The sequence below is a fragment of the Erinaceus europaeus genome, chromosome 4, assembly GCF_950295315.1.
Source record: "Erinaceus europaeus chromosome 4, mEriEur2.1, whole genome shotgun sequence".
Classification (NCBI taxonomy): Eukaryota; Metazoa; Chordata; class Mammalia; order Eulipotyphla; family Erinaceidae; genus Erinaceus; species Erinaceus europaeus.
This window is the reverse complement of record NC_080165.1, coordinates 143,877,501-143,891,969: the sequence shown is the minus strand read 5'-3', so window position 1 is coordinate 143,891,969 and position 14,469 is coordinate 143,877,501. Positions and strand designations below refer to the sequence as shown.

Here is a 14,469-nt window from a genome sequence, read left to right as displayed (position 1 = left end):
TGTGTGGCCAGAGCTCACCTGGGCAGTGCGCTGCTTCGCCATGTGTGCGACCCAGCCCTGAGTCCGCCCTCTCCCAACACCACCACCACCAAATGGCAGGAAGCCTCCATGCAGGGGTCTTTCTCTCTGCTCTGCCTCTGTCTGTCTTAAAAAAAGAACCAGTGGGGGCCAGGTGGTGGCACACCTGGTTGAGCGCCCACGTTAGAGTGCGCAAGGTCCCAGGTTCGAGCCCCCACCTGCAGGGGGAAAGCTTCACAAGTGCTGAAGCAGGGCTGCAGGTGTCTCTGTCTCTCTCCTTGTCACTCCCTTCCCTCTCAATTTCTGACTGTCTCTATCCAGCAAATAAAGATTAAAAAAAAAAAAAGTGGGAGTCAGGAGGTAGCACAGCGGGTTAAGCGCACGTGGCGCAAAGTGCAAGGACCAGAGCAAGGATCCCAGTTTAAGTCCCCGGCTCCCCACCTGCAGGGGAGTCGCTTCACAAGCAGTGAAGCAGGTCTGCAGGTGTCTGTCTTTCTCTCCCCCTCTCTGTCTTCCCCATCTCTCTCCATTTCTCTCTGTCCTATCTAACAACAATGACATCAATAACAATAATTAATAACTACAACAACAATAAAAAACAAGGGCAACAAAAGGGAAACTAAATAAATATTTAAAAATTTAAAAAATGTTCTTAAAAGAGCAAGTGTCCGGTGTATTCTCCACAGAGAGTGTGACTCGGTGAGCAGGACGTATATTTTCTGAACCACCACCACGTGACCCTACAGCAGGTAATTTCACACCTGAATTCTGGGCACACCCATGATGCTCCTGTCTGAAAAGGGGCAAGATGACACACCTGGGCCACCTGCAGACCGAGGAGAGGCAGAGGGGCAGCTGGGAAGGCTCATAGGAGTAAGGTAGGAGGGAGGGAGGGAGGGGTGGCCAGGCATCCAAGACAACAGAGACAATGAGAGCACATCTGCTCTGGGAAACACTCTCTGCTAATTTATTGTGACACATGCAAGATTAGCAACGGGAGGAGCTCAGATCAGTCTGCTGAGACCCTTCCCTTCCCTCCTAGCCAGCAAGTAAGCCACGGTCATTGGGATGGAGGGAAAGTCCCCACGGCTGGGGCCTAGAAAGCCTGTCGCCAGGAACTGTCTGGCCAGCACTGGTCTAACTGGTTCCCATGTGCCTCCCTCTCTCCCTGAGCTGTTATTTTAAGCTTGGTTTTTACCAATAGAGAAAGCACACCTTAAATACACATGATTTTCACTTTTCAACTATACCTTAGTGAAAGTGGGAAAATTTATTTTTTGTCATTTGAATTATGGAAATAAAACATTTGAATATTACAAGAGAACAAAAGGGAATTGAGGGCAGGTAGCCAGCCCAGCTGCCACACAGACAGAAAACAGCAGGGAGGGAGTCGGGCGGTGGCGCTGCGGGTTAAGCGCACGTGGTGCCAAGCGCAAGGACCAGCGTAAGGATCCCAGTTCAAGCCCCCGGCTCCCCACCTGCAGGGGAGTCACTTCACAGGTGGTGAAGCAGGTCTGCAGGTGTCTGTCTTTCTCTCCCCCTCTCTGTCTTCCCCTCCTCTCTACATTTCTCTCTGTCTTATCCAACAACAACAACAACAACAATAAACAGCATGGGCGACAGAAGGGGGAAAAAACAAAGAAAGAAAACAGCAAGGTGGGGCAGATAGCATAATGGTTATGCAGAGACTCTCAGGCTCAGTCCCTGCACCACCATAAGCCAGTGCTGAGCAGTGCTCTGGTAAAGAAGGAAGGGAGGGGAAGGAAGGGAGGGAGGGAGGGAGGGAGGGAGAACGAGAAAGGGAGGGAGGGAGGGAGGGCAAAAAGCAGAGCCAGGTTTCACACAGTATTCAACCAGAAAGAGAAAGAACAGAACAGAATCCTCACTCTCTTCAGGTTCTGCGAGCCCCACAAGGGGCAGCCTTGAACTTGCGTCCGACTGGAGCTTTTAAAAAATATTTATTTGGGGGGTTGGGTAGTGTCACACTGGGTTAAGCGCGTAGTACAAAGCACAAGGACTCGCACAAGGATTCAGGTTTGAGCCTCTCTCCACCTGCAGGGGGAATGCTTCACAATCCACGAAGCAGGTCTGCAAGTAGCTATCTTTTTCTCTCCCTCCCTACCTCCCCCAGATTTCTCTCTGTTCTAGCCAGTAAAGTGGAAAAAAATGACCACTAGGAACAGTAACCCTGGAGGCAATATAAAATTAATTTTGGATATACAGAGAGAGATTGAGAGTGGAGGGAAGAGAGAAAGAGAGAGAAAAGAAAGAGAAGAGAGAGACCTGCAGCATTTCTTCACCTACTGTGAAGATTCCCCCTACAGGTGGGGACCAGGGGCTTGAACCTGGGTCCTAGTCACTGTAATACCTGTGTTCTACCAGGTTAACCTCCACCCAGCCCCCCTCTAAATCACCTTTCATCTCTATGCTGCTACCTGGAGAACCAGTCTGCTCTGCGCTTATAAACAGACTCCACCCCACGAAGTGGAAAAGTTTTACAAGATGGGGGGCGGGCAGCTCACTCCCAGGCATCCCCAAACTGGCGCCATGGCAGCTCACTGACCACACCACACGGCGCTGCTGCCTCCACTTCCCGGTCATCTATCCAGATAAAGGCCGAGGGGCTGCTGAGCACGGGCACGACACACACAAGGCACAGAAGTTCCTCCCATTTACACAACTGGAGGGATCTCTCACACCTGCTCCCTTCCTCCTGCACAGGCTGTCTTGTCTCTACGTTTCCAGCATTCAGACTGCATGCATCTGCCTGCAGCATGCTGTACAATTTCCCACTCAAAGTTTCTGATTCATCTCTCTTGAGTTGGGAGATAACTAGGAATATTAACTCTCTCCCCAAGGAGTGGCTGTGTTGTGCCGCTCAGAACCAACGCCCTGACCAATCCAAAGCAAGGCTGGAACTGATAAAAGAATGTGTGTGGGCAAGCCTCGCTCGCACAGGGTGCCGCAGATTTCAAGACACAGATGGCGTGTCACAGGGTAACTCTCAAAATAGGACCTATCACCAGTCTCTAGTGGTTAGGAAGTGGAAATGTAGCATTAAAAAAAAAAAAAAAAAAATCACATAGTCCAGGGCAGGGTAGATAATATAATGGTTATGCAAAGAGACTCTCATACCTGAGGCTCCAAAAGTTCAGTTCCCTGGACCACCATAAGCCAGAGCTCAACAGTGTTTTGGTAAAAATACATACACACATACATAGGGGGCCAGGCAATGGTGCACATTACGTGTTCGAGGACCCAAGTTCAAGCCCCTGGTCCCTACCTGCAGAAATTTTTTTTTTAAATTTTATTTATTTATTCCCTTTTGTTGCCCTTGTTGTTTTTTTTTTTATTGTTGTAGTTATTATTGTTGTTGTTGTTGTTGTTGGATAGGACAGAGAGAAATGGAGAGAGGGAGGGGAAGACAGAGTGGAGGAGAGAAAGACAGACACCTGCAGACCTGCTTCACCGCCTGTGAAGCGACTCCCCTGCAGGTGGGGAGCCGGGGCTCGAACCGGGATCCTTATGCTGGTCTTTGTGCTTTGCGCCACCTGCGCTTAGCCTGCTGTACTACAGCCCGACTCCCCTGCAGAAATTTTTATGAGTGGTGAAGCAGGGCTGCAGGTTTCTATCTTCTCTCTCTCTCTTTTTACAATATATATATATATTTATATATATATATTTATATTTATTATTGGGCAGAGACAGAGAGAAATTGAGAAGGGAGGAGATAGAGAGGGAGAGAAACAGAGAGACACCTGCAGCCCTGCCTCACCGCTCATGAAGCTTTCCCCCTGCAGGTGGGGACCAGGGGCTGTGGAGAAGATAGCCTTTCTACCACCTACTCCCCTCCCCTCTCAGTTTCTCTCTGTCTCTATCTAATAATAATTTTTTAAAAATTTAAAAATAAGGGAGTCGGGCTGTAGAGCAGTGGGTTAAGCCCAGGTGGCGCAAAGCAAAGGACCGGCATAAGGATCCCGGTTCGAACCCCGGCTCCCCACCTGCAGGGGAGTCGCTTCACAGGCGGTGAAGCAGGTCTGCAGGTGTCTGTCTTTCTCTCCCCCTCTCTGTCTTCCCCTCCTCTCTCCATTTCTCTCTGTCCTATCCAACAACGACAACAACAACAATAATAACTACAACAATAAGAGAACAAGGGCAACAAAAGGGAATAAATAAAATAAATATTAAAAAATTAAAAATAAATAAATACATAAAACAAGTGGAATTACTTTAAGGGGGGGAGGTGCTGGGGTGACAGCATAGTGGTTATGCAAAAGACTCTCATCCCTGAGGCTCCAAAGTCCTAGGTTCAATCCCTAGCACCACCATAAGCCTGAGCAGTGTTCTGGTGTTTCTCTCTGATGTCTCTATCTCATTAAAGGATTAAATACAATTTAAAAAAAAAAAACTTGATTGTCATTTGATACAAAAAGGTGTGAGTGCTCTGGAAGGTAGTGTAGCAGGTAGAGTGCTAACTCTCAGTCATGAAGTCCTAAATTCATCCCCGGCACCACATATGCCAGAGTGATGCTAGGTTGTCTCTCATATGTTAATGAAACTACATCTCTGGGGGGGCCAGGTGGCAGCGCATCGGGTTAAGGGCACATGGCACGGCATCAATAGCAACAATAATAACCACAGGGGCAACAAAAGGGAAAATAAATAAATAAGACTGTCAGGCTGAGGTCACTGTGATGCTCTTAGCACAGCACTTTCCTCGCGGGGTGTGTGCCCACTGGGCAGTGTGGTGAGCAGCTGGGAGGGAGTTTGTACCTTTGAGGAGCTGCCCACAGGACAGAGATTCAAGCCCCCAGTCCCCACCTGTAGGGGGAAAGCTTTGCAAGTGGTGAAGCAGGGCTGCAGGTGTCTCTCTCTCTCTCTCTATCACCCCCTTCCCTCTTGATTTCTGGCTGTCTCTATCCAATAAATAAAGATAATAAAAAATAAATAAAACATTAAAAAATATATATATTTTTTTCCTCCAGGGTTATTGCTGGGGCTCAGTGCCTGCACCACAAATCCACTGCTCCTTGAAGCTATTTTTTCCCTTTTGTTGCCCTTGCTTTTTATTGTTGTCGTTGTTGTTGGATAGGACAGAAATGGAGAGAGAAAGGGAAGGCAGAGAGGGGAAGAGAAAGACAGACACCTGCACCTGCTTCACCGCCTGTGAAGTGACCCCCCTGAGGTGGGGACCCGGGGGCTTGAACAAGGATCCTTTCTCCGGGCCTTGCGCTTCACACCACGTGCATTTAACCCCTGCGCTACCCCTCCCCCCGACTCCCAGCCTGAAAATCTTATCCTTGATTTACAAGTTAGGAAATGGAGCCACAACCTGAGCCACAAAGAACCTCCCAGATCATCCTGTCTTTGTTTGTTTGTTTCTTTATATTTATGTATTTATTTTCCCTTTTGTTGCCCTTGTTTTATTGTTGTTGTTATTGATGTCGTCGTTGTTGAGTAGGACAGACAGAAATGGGGGGGGACAGAAAGATAGACACCTGCAGACCTACTTCACCGCTTGTGAAGCGACGCCCCTGCAGGTGGGGAGCCGGGGGCTCGAACCGGGATCCTTATGCAGGTCCTTGCGCTTTGCGCCATGTGCGCTTAACCCGCTGCGCTACCGCCCGACTCCTAGATCATCCGGTCTTATAGGTGGGAACCGAGGCTCAGGAAGTCAACAACATCCTCAGGGGCTGGAAGGTATGGCCCTAGTCTCCCTGCCCGAGGGGTATCGGGCTGTGCTCTGTGCAGGACAGGAGAGTGAACGGCTAAGTCATGTACAGCGATCAAACCAGCGCAGAAGCAGAGATGAGACGAGCTGGAGATGAAACCCGAACGCTGAGAAATCTGTGGGCAGGGAGGGAAGATGGTCAAAGTTAACGGGAAGAATTGGAGTTGGTGTGTTGCACCAAAGTCAAAGACTCTGGGGTGTGGAGGGGGGGATAGTACAGGTCCAAAAAGGCCGACAGAGGACCTAGTGGGGGTTGTATTGTTATGTGGAAAACTGAGACATGTTATGCATACAAACTATTGTATTTACAGTTGACTGTAAAACACTAATCCCCCAATAAAGAAATTAGAAAAAAAAAGTTAATGGGAAGAGAAGACCCCGAGGTTAGAAGGTAACAGACACATCTTTTTTTTTTCTCAGGGGTGGGTGGCGGTGCACCTGGTTGAGCACATGTTACAGTGCACAAGGACTCAGGGTTCGAGCCCCCAGTCCCCACCAGCAGGGGGAAAGCTTTGTAAGTGCTGAAGCAGGGCTGCAGGTGCCTCTGGCTCTCTCCCTCTCTGCCGCCCCCTTCCCTTCCCCCTTGATTTCTGGCTGTCTGAATCCAATAAATAAATATAGTAAAAAAAAAAAAAAATTAGTATTTATTTCCTTTTTGTTACCCTTGTTTTTATTGTTGTTGTAGTTATTGTTGTTGTTGATGTCATCATTGTTGGATAGGAACACAGAGAGGGGGAGAGAGAGACAGACACCTGCAGGCCTGCTTCGCTGCCTGTAAACATTTTTTAATATTTATTTATTTATTCCCTTTTGTTGCCCTTGTTGTTTTATTGTTGTAGTTATTACTGTTCTTGTTATTGATGATGTTGTTGTTGGATAGGACAAAGAGAAATGAAGATAGGAGGGGAAGACAGAGACCTGCAGACCTGCTTCACTGCCTGTGAAGTGACTCCCCTGAAGGTGAGGAGTGAGGAGCTGGGGACTTGAACCGGGATCTTCACGCCTGTCCTTGCGCATCGCGCCACGTACACTTAACTTGCTGTGTTACCGCCTGACTCCCAGTAAAAAAAAATAAAATTACTTTTTTCATTTCCTTTCCTTTTTTTTTTTTTTTAAATAACCAGAGCACTGCTCATCTCTGTCCTATAGTGGCAACCAAGGATTGAACCTGGGACTTCAGAATCTGAAGCATGAAATTTGTTTCTGCATAACCACTATGCTGTCTCCCCAATCCAGAAGATATTATATTTGTGTTTCCATAACAACTTTAGCTTGTTTCTGGCAAACACAGTTTGCATGCCACAGTGGTGTGGTCTTAGACCACCAATGTTTAGACTTTGGTGATCTAGAAGTAACTGGAAACTTTAACATAAACCTCTAAGTTTTTTGGGGGGGTTGAATGTCAATCCAAGAAATTCTTTTTTAAAAAAATATTTATTTATTCCCTTTGTTGCCCTTGTTGTTGTAGTTATTCTTGTTGTCATAGTAGTTGGATATGACAGAGAGAAATGGAGAGAGGAGGGGAAGACAGAGAGGGGGAGAGAAAGACAGACACCTGCAGACCTGCTTCATTGCCTGTGAAGTGACTCCCCTGCAGGTGGGGAGCTGGGGGCTCCAACCAGGATCCTTACGCTGTCCTTGCGTTTTGCGCCACGTGTGCTTAACCCGCTGTGCTACCGCCCAACTCCCAATCAAAGAGATTCTAAGGATAAAATTCACTGAGGAGACAGCCTTATCTGTATTAAAAAGTTGACATAGTAAACACTGACAGATGCAATGCATAAAAAAAGAAAGCTCTCTGGGGTCCGCAATAGTTTTTTAAGATTATAAAGGGAGGGAGTCGGGCGGTAGTGGGGCGGGTTAAACGCACATTGTGCGAAGCTCAAAGACTGACATAAGGATCCAGGTTTGAGCCCCGGGCTCCCCACCTGCAGGGGAGTCACTTCACAGGCGGTGAAGCAGGTCTGCAGGTGTCTGTCTTTCTCTCCCCTTCTCTGTCTTCCCCTCCTCTCTCCATTTCTCTCTGTCCTAACCAACAGAATTGACATCAATAACAACAACAATACAAAACAACAAGGACATTGTCCCGGAGGTGGCGCAGTAGATAAAGCATTAGACTCTCAAGCATGAAGTCTTGAGTTCAAGCCCCCATAGCACATGTACCAGAGAGACACCTGGTTCTTTCCCTCTCCTACCTTTCTCATCAATCAATAAATAAAATCTCTAAAACAAAATAAAAAAAGAGCAAGGGCAACAAAAGGGGAAATAATATAGATATACATGGAGTGAAATGGGTTTATCTTGACCTTCCTCCCCACTTTCGGCTGGTGATAATCTAAATCTCATCTTTCTTACTTGCAGAGCCTCAAACCTCTGAAAAGCATGGTAGTCATAGCAACCAGCAAAGGCCAGAGGCCAAAGAGCCAGGCCAGGGACTTTCTCACTTGGCAGCTTAAGCACATGCAAGAATTCTCGCACTAGACAGGCAAAGAGAATCCGGTTGCAGAATTGAGACCTCCCCAACAATAACCATGACTAATAACTGATAAACCTCCCTATTTCTCTTCTTCCTCCTCCTCTCTGTCTCTCTCTCTCACACACAGACACATACACACAGAGACACACACACACACACACACGCAGAGAAAATGGAAGCAATAAACTGGATGTGAGCTGGGCTGGGAGCATCCCCAATCATCTATCTCCATTAGACAAAGTCAGGAAGTCGAGCTCTCTGCTTTCTCAGCCGTGTGACATCAAAACCTCTAACAGAAAAGAAGTGAGCATTAAATTATGTGAAAAAAATTTATAATCAATTGTTCATTACAGGGCAAACCGGTCAGTAATAACATACTTCAGTTCACTAGGGATACTGAGACTGTGTAAATCAAAGCCTGCCGTAAAGCAGCTGGAAGAAAACATGCCGTATTGTTGACTGCCTTCAATTTGGAGGGTCACAGATGAATCTTCCTTTATATCTCTCTCTACCTTCCAAATATTCTACACTGAGCATGCAATTCTTTTTATTTTTTAAAAGCTTTTATTTCTTTATGAGAAAGACAGGCTCGAACTGGGATCCTTATGCCGGTCTCCCTCTCTCTTTTTCAAAAAATTTATTTATTGGGAGTTGGGCGGTAGCACAGCGGGTGAAGCGCACATGGCCCAAAGCACAAAGACCAGAGTAAGGATCCCGCTTCAAACCCCAGGCTCCCCACCTGCAGGGGAATCGCTTCACAGGCGGTGAAGCAGGTCTGCAGGTGTCTGCCTTTCTCTCCCCCTGTCTTCCCCTCCTCTCTCCATTTCTCTCTGTCCCATCAAACAACGATGATATCAATAACAACAACAATAACTACAACAGTAAAAAAAAGGGCAACAAAAGAGAATAAATAAATATAAGAAAAAAACATAAAAAGGGAGTCAGGCAGTAGCACAGCGAGTTAAGCACACGTGGCACAAAGCTCAAGGACCCGCGCAAGGATCCAGCTTCAAGCCCCAGGCTCCCCACCTACAGGTGTCTCTCTTTCTCCCCGTGTCTTCCTGTCTTGCCCTCCTCTCTCCATTTTTCTGTTCTATCTAACAACAACAACATCAATAACTACAACAACGGCAACAAAAGGAAAAAAAACTTATAGAAAGAACCAGACATCACTCTCACACATGAGCTGTTGGGGATTGAATTCAGGGACCTCACGGTTAAGAATCCAATGCTTGGGTGGCGGTAGATAGCACAGTGGTTATGCAAAGAGACTATCATGCCTGAGCTTCCAAAGTCCCAATTTCAACCCCCCGCATCACCATAAACTAGGGCTGAGAAAAAAGAATCCAATGCTTTATCCACTGTGCCACCTTCTGGATCACTCTTTCTTTCTTCCTCTCTATCTTCCCTTCACTCTCAATTATTCTGTCTCTATCCAATAAATAAGTAAAATAATTAAATTGAAAACACTATTTAAAAGGCTTCAGCTCACAAACCTATATGCTGATAATGTCAGCTTTGAGCACGAAGGACATGTCATTCTTTGTTGGATCAAGTCTGACTATCCAATAAACCAAATTTCATAGAAAAAAAAAAAAAGGTAAAAACTTAGACCAACATCTTTTGGATCAGGGATCCAGGCTAAGCACTAAGCCCGGGTCATGTACAGGGCTTGTGGCTGCTTGGGGAAACGAGTGAAGCAGAAGCTTAGCGTGTGTGTCAGGCCTGCCTTCCCCGACCGGGCGATCCCTGGCTCCAGGGAGAAGTGGCAGGAGGCAGCCGGGGGAGCGTAGGTCTCCGGAGGGGGTCTGGAGAGGTAACGAGCAGCCGTGACTGGGCGGCAGAAAAAGGAAGGAGTGTGGTGAGGTCCTGGGTTAAACTGTGGTCACAAGTCACGAAAGAATCTGACTGGGGAAGTTCTCTGTATTGAGCCGGGGTGCGAGACTACACAGCACTGTGACACTGCCTGGCACAGTGTGCTCTGGGGCAATGCCCTTCCCCTTCCAGATCTCTTTCCTAAGAGAACAGCAGGCTCCAAAGGAGAAGTCGTCTAGTGCAGTCCAGAGTGGCTGGGACTGACCCCAGGTGCCTCTCTATCAAGTGCCTGTCAGTCAGCCGCAGTGACAGGCAGACCAGGCCCGGGACAGAGCAGCACAAGGTAATCGGAGGAGCCAGAGGCTCTCGGCCTGCCCGGAGTCACACAGGACAAGCAGCAGGCACAGAAACGGGAAGTACTTGGACTTCCTGAAACCTTGAAGTTCAAATCCCAGCCAGATGATTCAGGATTCTGCCCCCACTAAATCGGAAACATCTAATGAAGCTAAGACTGTCCACTGCGCAGAGCTGTTTGTTTGTTGGTTGGCTTTTTTTCCCCCTTTACTATCTTTACTGGGACTTTTGCATGATTCCACTGCTCCTGTTGGATTCTTCTTTTCTTTCTGCATTTGTCCAGACAGATGAGTAAGACCAGACATTTCAACACCAACCCACCACTCATGAGGCTTTTTCCCTTTTCACAGAGCGCCCATGTGGTGGCAGGAGGGCTTGAACCTTGGACCTCACGAATTATAACGTGTGCACTATACAGGTGAGCCTAAAAAAGAATTTTGAGGGGAGTCCGGTGGTAGAGCAGTGTTAAGCGCATGTGGCACGAAGTGCAATGACTGGCTTAAGGATCCCAGTTTGAGCCCCCGGCTCCCCACCTGCAGGGGAGTCACTATCACAGGCGGTGAAGCAGGTCTGCAGGTGTCTGTCTTTCTCTCCCCCTCTGTCTTCCCCTCCTCTCTCCATTTCTCTCTGTCCTAACAACGACATCAATAACAACAATAACTACAACAATAAAACAAGGGTAACAAAAGGGAAAATAAATATTAAAAATTTTTAAAAAAAAAGAATTTTGAGGAGGTGGTAGCACAGGGGGTTAAGCGCACTTGGTGCTGAGCACAGGGACCCCGGTAAGGATCCCGGCTGGAGCCCCCGGCTCCCCACCTGCAAGGGAGTCGCTTCACAAGTGGTGAAGCAGGTCTGCAGGCGTCTGTCTTTCTCTCCCCCTGTCGATTTATCTCTGTTCTATTCAACATCAATGGCAATAATAACAGTAACAACAACAACAAGGGCAACAAAATGGGGAAAAAAATAGCCTCCAGGACCTACCCTATGATCCTACAATGCCTCTCCTGGGGATATATCCTAAGGAACCCAACACGCGCATCCAAAAAGATCTGTGTACACATACATGTTCATAGCAGCACAATTTGTATTAACCAAAACCTGAGCAAGTTGTGGTATGTATGTATGTATGTATGTATGTATGTATGTATGTATATACTACTCAGCTATAAAAAACGGTTGACTTCACCATTTTCAGCCAATCTTGGATGGACCTTGAAAAATTCATGTTGAGTGAAATAAGTCAGAAACAGAAGGATGAATATGGGATGATCTCACTCCCAGGCAGAAGTTGAAAAACAAGATCAGAAAAGAAAACACAAGTAGAACCTGAATTGGAATTGGCGTATTGCACCAAAGTAAAAGACTCTGGGGTGGGTGGGTGTGGAGAATACAGGTCCAAGAAGGATGACAGAGGACCTAGTGGGGGTTATATTGTTATGTGGAAAACTGGGAAACTTTATGCATGTACAAACTACTGTATTTACTGTCGAATGAAAAACATTAATTCCTCATAAAGAAATTAAAAAAAAATAGCCTCCAGGAGCAGTGGATTCATAGTGCAGGCAATAACCCTGGAGGCAAATAAATAAATGAGATAAAATAAAGATAAAATAAAATAAAATAAATAAAAAAGTCTTTTGCTGAGTGGGCGCACTCAGTAGAGCTCACACATCACAATACCGGAGAAGCCGGCTTCAAGGCAGGCTTCCACCCACCTCAGGGGCCACTCCCAGAGCGGTGGGGCAGTCTGCAGGTGTCTCTCCTCTTGTTCTCACTATTAAAAAAAAAAAGTAGTCCTGGTGATGGTGCAGTGATAAAGCTTTGGACTCTCAGGCATGAGGTCCTGAGTTCGATCCCCCGGCAGCACATGTGTCAGAGTGATGTCTGGTTCTTTCTCTCACCTCCTATCTTTCTCATAAATAAATAAAATCTTAAAAAAAAAAATGTGGTTCAGGAGGTGGTGCAGTGGATACAGTGCTGGCCTCTTTATGAGGTCCCGAGTTCAACCCTCGGCTGCAAATGTGCTAGAGTGATGTCTGGTTCTTTCTCTCTTCCTATCCCTCTCGTTAATCAATAAATGAAATATTTAAAAAAAGGGGGGCGAGGGAGGGAAGGAAGGAAGGAAGGAAGGAAGGAAGGAAGGAGGAAAGGAGAGCAATGGCCACCAGGAACAGTGGATTCATACAGGTACCGAGTCCCAGTGACAACCTGGGGGGCAAACTAAAATATAAAATAATTTTAAAGTCTCTTTCTAAATTATTTTATTTTATTATTTATTATGATGATGATTTTACCAGAGCACTGCTCAGCTCTGGCTTATGGTGGTGTGGAGGACTGAACCTGGGACTTCAGAGCCTCCGGCACCAGAGTCTCTTTACAGACCCATTATGCCCTCTGCCCTGCCTTTCAGTGTGGACAGTGCCTGGCTCTGCTGTGCATGCGGTTCAGGCGCCAGCCTCCACCACACCGACGGAAGCTTCGGTCTCTACTGTTCACATGCTCTCTCTCTATCTCTAAAGCCAAACAAACAAATAAATAAAATGTATTCTATTAGCAACTATTTTTGAAACTGCACAAGTAAAGGGATATTTATTCCAGGAGGTGGCACAGTGGATAAAGTGTCTCAAGCATGAGGTCCCAAGTTCAAGCCCTCGTAGTGCATGTACCAGACTGATGTCCGGTTCCATCTTTTTCTCTTCCTATCTATCTCATTAATAAACACTATCTTTGCGGTGGCGCCGCGGGTTAAGCGCACGTGGCGCCGCAGGTTAAGCGCACGTGGCGCCAAGCGCAAAGACCAGCATAAGGATCCTGGTTTGAGCTTCCGGCTCCCCACCTGCAGGGGAGTCGCTTCACAGGTGGTGAAGCAGGTCTGCAGGTGTCTGTCTTTCTCTCCCCCTCTCTGTCTTCCCCTCCTCTCTCCATTTCTCTCTATGCTATCCAACAACAAGGACATCAATAACCACAACAATGTTAAACAACAAGGGCAACAAAAGGGAAAATACATAAATATTTAAAAAAAAAAATCTTTACAGGTCCATGAAGGATGATAGTTGACATAGTGGGGGTTGTATTGTTAAATGGGAAACTGGGGAATGTTATACATGTACAAACTATTGTATTTACTGTTGAATGTAAAACATTAATTCCCCAATAAAGAAATAAATTTTTAAAAAATCTTAAAAAAAAAATAAACACTATCTTTAAATAAATAAATAAATAAATGGCAAATTTTTTAAAAGTTGAGTGATTTATCTTTCAACTTAAAGAAATACAGACACCCATGTTCAGCGAGGAAGCGATTACAGAAGCCAGACCTTCCACCTTCTGCATCCCACAATGACCCTGGGTCCATACTCCCAGAGGGATAGAGAATAAAGCTATCAGGGGAGGGGATGGGATATGAAGTTCTGGTGGTGGGAACTGTGCAAAGTTGTGCCCTTCTTATCCTATGGTTTAGTCAATGTTTCCTTTTTATAAATAAAAAAATTAAATAAATTAAAAAAAAAAAATAGAGGGAGTCAGGCTGTCGCGCAGCAGGTTAAGCACAGGTGGTGTAAAACGCAAGGACCAGTTCGAGCCCAGCTCCCCACCTGCAGGGGACGTCGCTTCACAGGCGGTGAAGCAGGTCTGCAGGTGCCTGTCTTTCTCTCCCCCTCTCTGTCTTCCCCTCCTCTCTCCATCTCTCTGTCCTATCCAACAACGACAAAAATAATAATAACTAAAATAAAAAACAACAAGGGCAACAAAAGGGAATAAATAAATAATGTTAAAAAAAAAAGAAAGAGAAATAGAGACAGAGACTGGCAGGGGCAGACTGAAATAGCGCTCCCCGAGGATGGGAAGAATGTTCCCATGCCATCCCCTCGTGCAGGGCCTGGTCTCTGGGTTCACAGAGTGGCTGGGAGCCGGAGGCTCTAAGAAGCCGGCTCCCTTGGCAGTGGCATCCTGCCCATGGGACTTGCAGGACATGTTTGCAATTTGTCTTTATTTTTAGACACATCTGCGAATGCAGTTTCAAAAATACCAGTGGGCCCCCACACACAAAACCAGGGCAATTTTCGAAATCTGT

At 46.5% G+C, this 14,469-nt stretch overlaps 1 protein-coding gene and 1 long non-coding RNA gene across 4 annotated transcripts in view; one reads left to right on the top strand and one right to left on the bottom strand.

The window, feature by feature from the left end:
* BEND3 (BEN domain containing 3) overlaps positions 1–14,469 on the bottom strand; it is a 45,567-nt gene that overhangs the window by 19,326 nt on the left and 11,772 nt on the right. Inside the window, exon 1 of one of the 3 annotated variants that reach the window (XM_060190685.1) lies at positions 6,676–6,776. The exons of the other annotated variants lie outside the window; for them this stretch is intronic. The gene's annotated coding sequence lies outside the window, so the exon portion shown is untranslated. Of the gene's footprint in view, positions 1–6,675; positions 6,777–14,469 lie in introns of those variants that run through there. 3 annotated transcript variants of the gene reach the window in all.
* LOC132538169 (uncharacterized) lies at positions 765–6,662 on the top strand. Its single transcript, XR_009549631.1, has 2 exons — positions 765–896; positions 6,630–6,662. It is a non-coding gene; the product is annotated as an uncharacterized LOC132538169 (long non-coding RNA).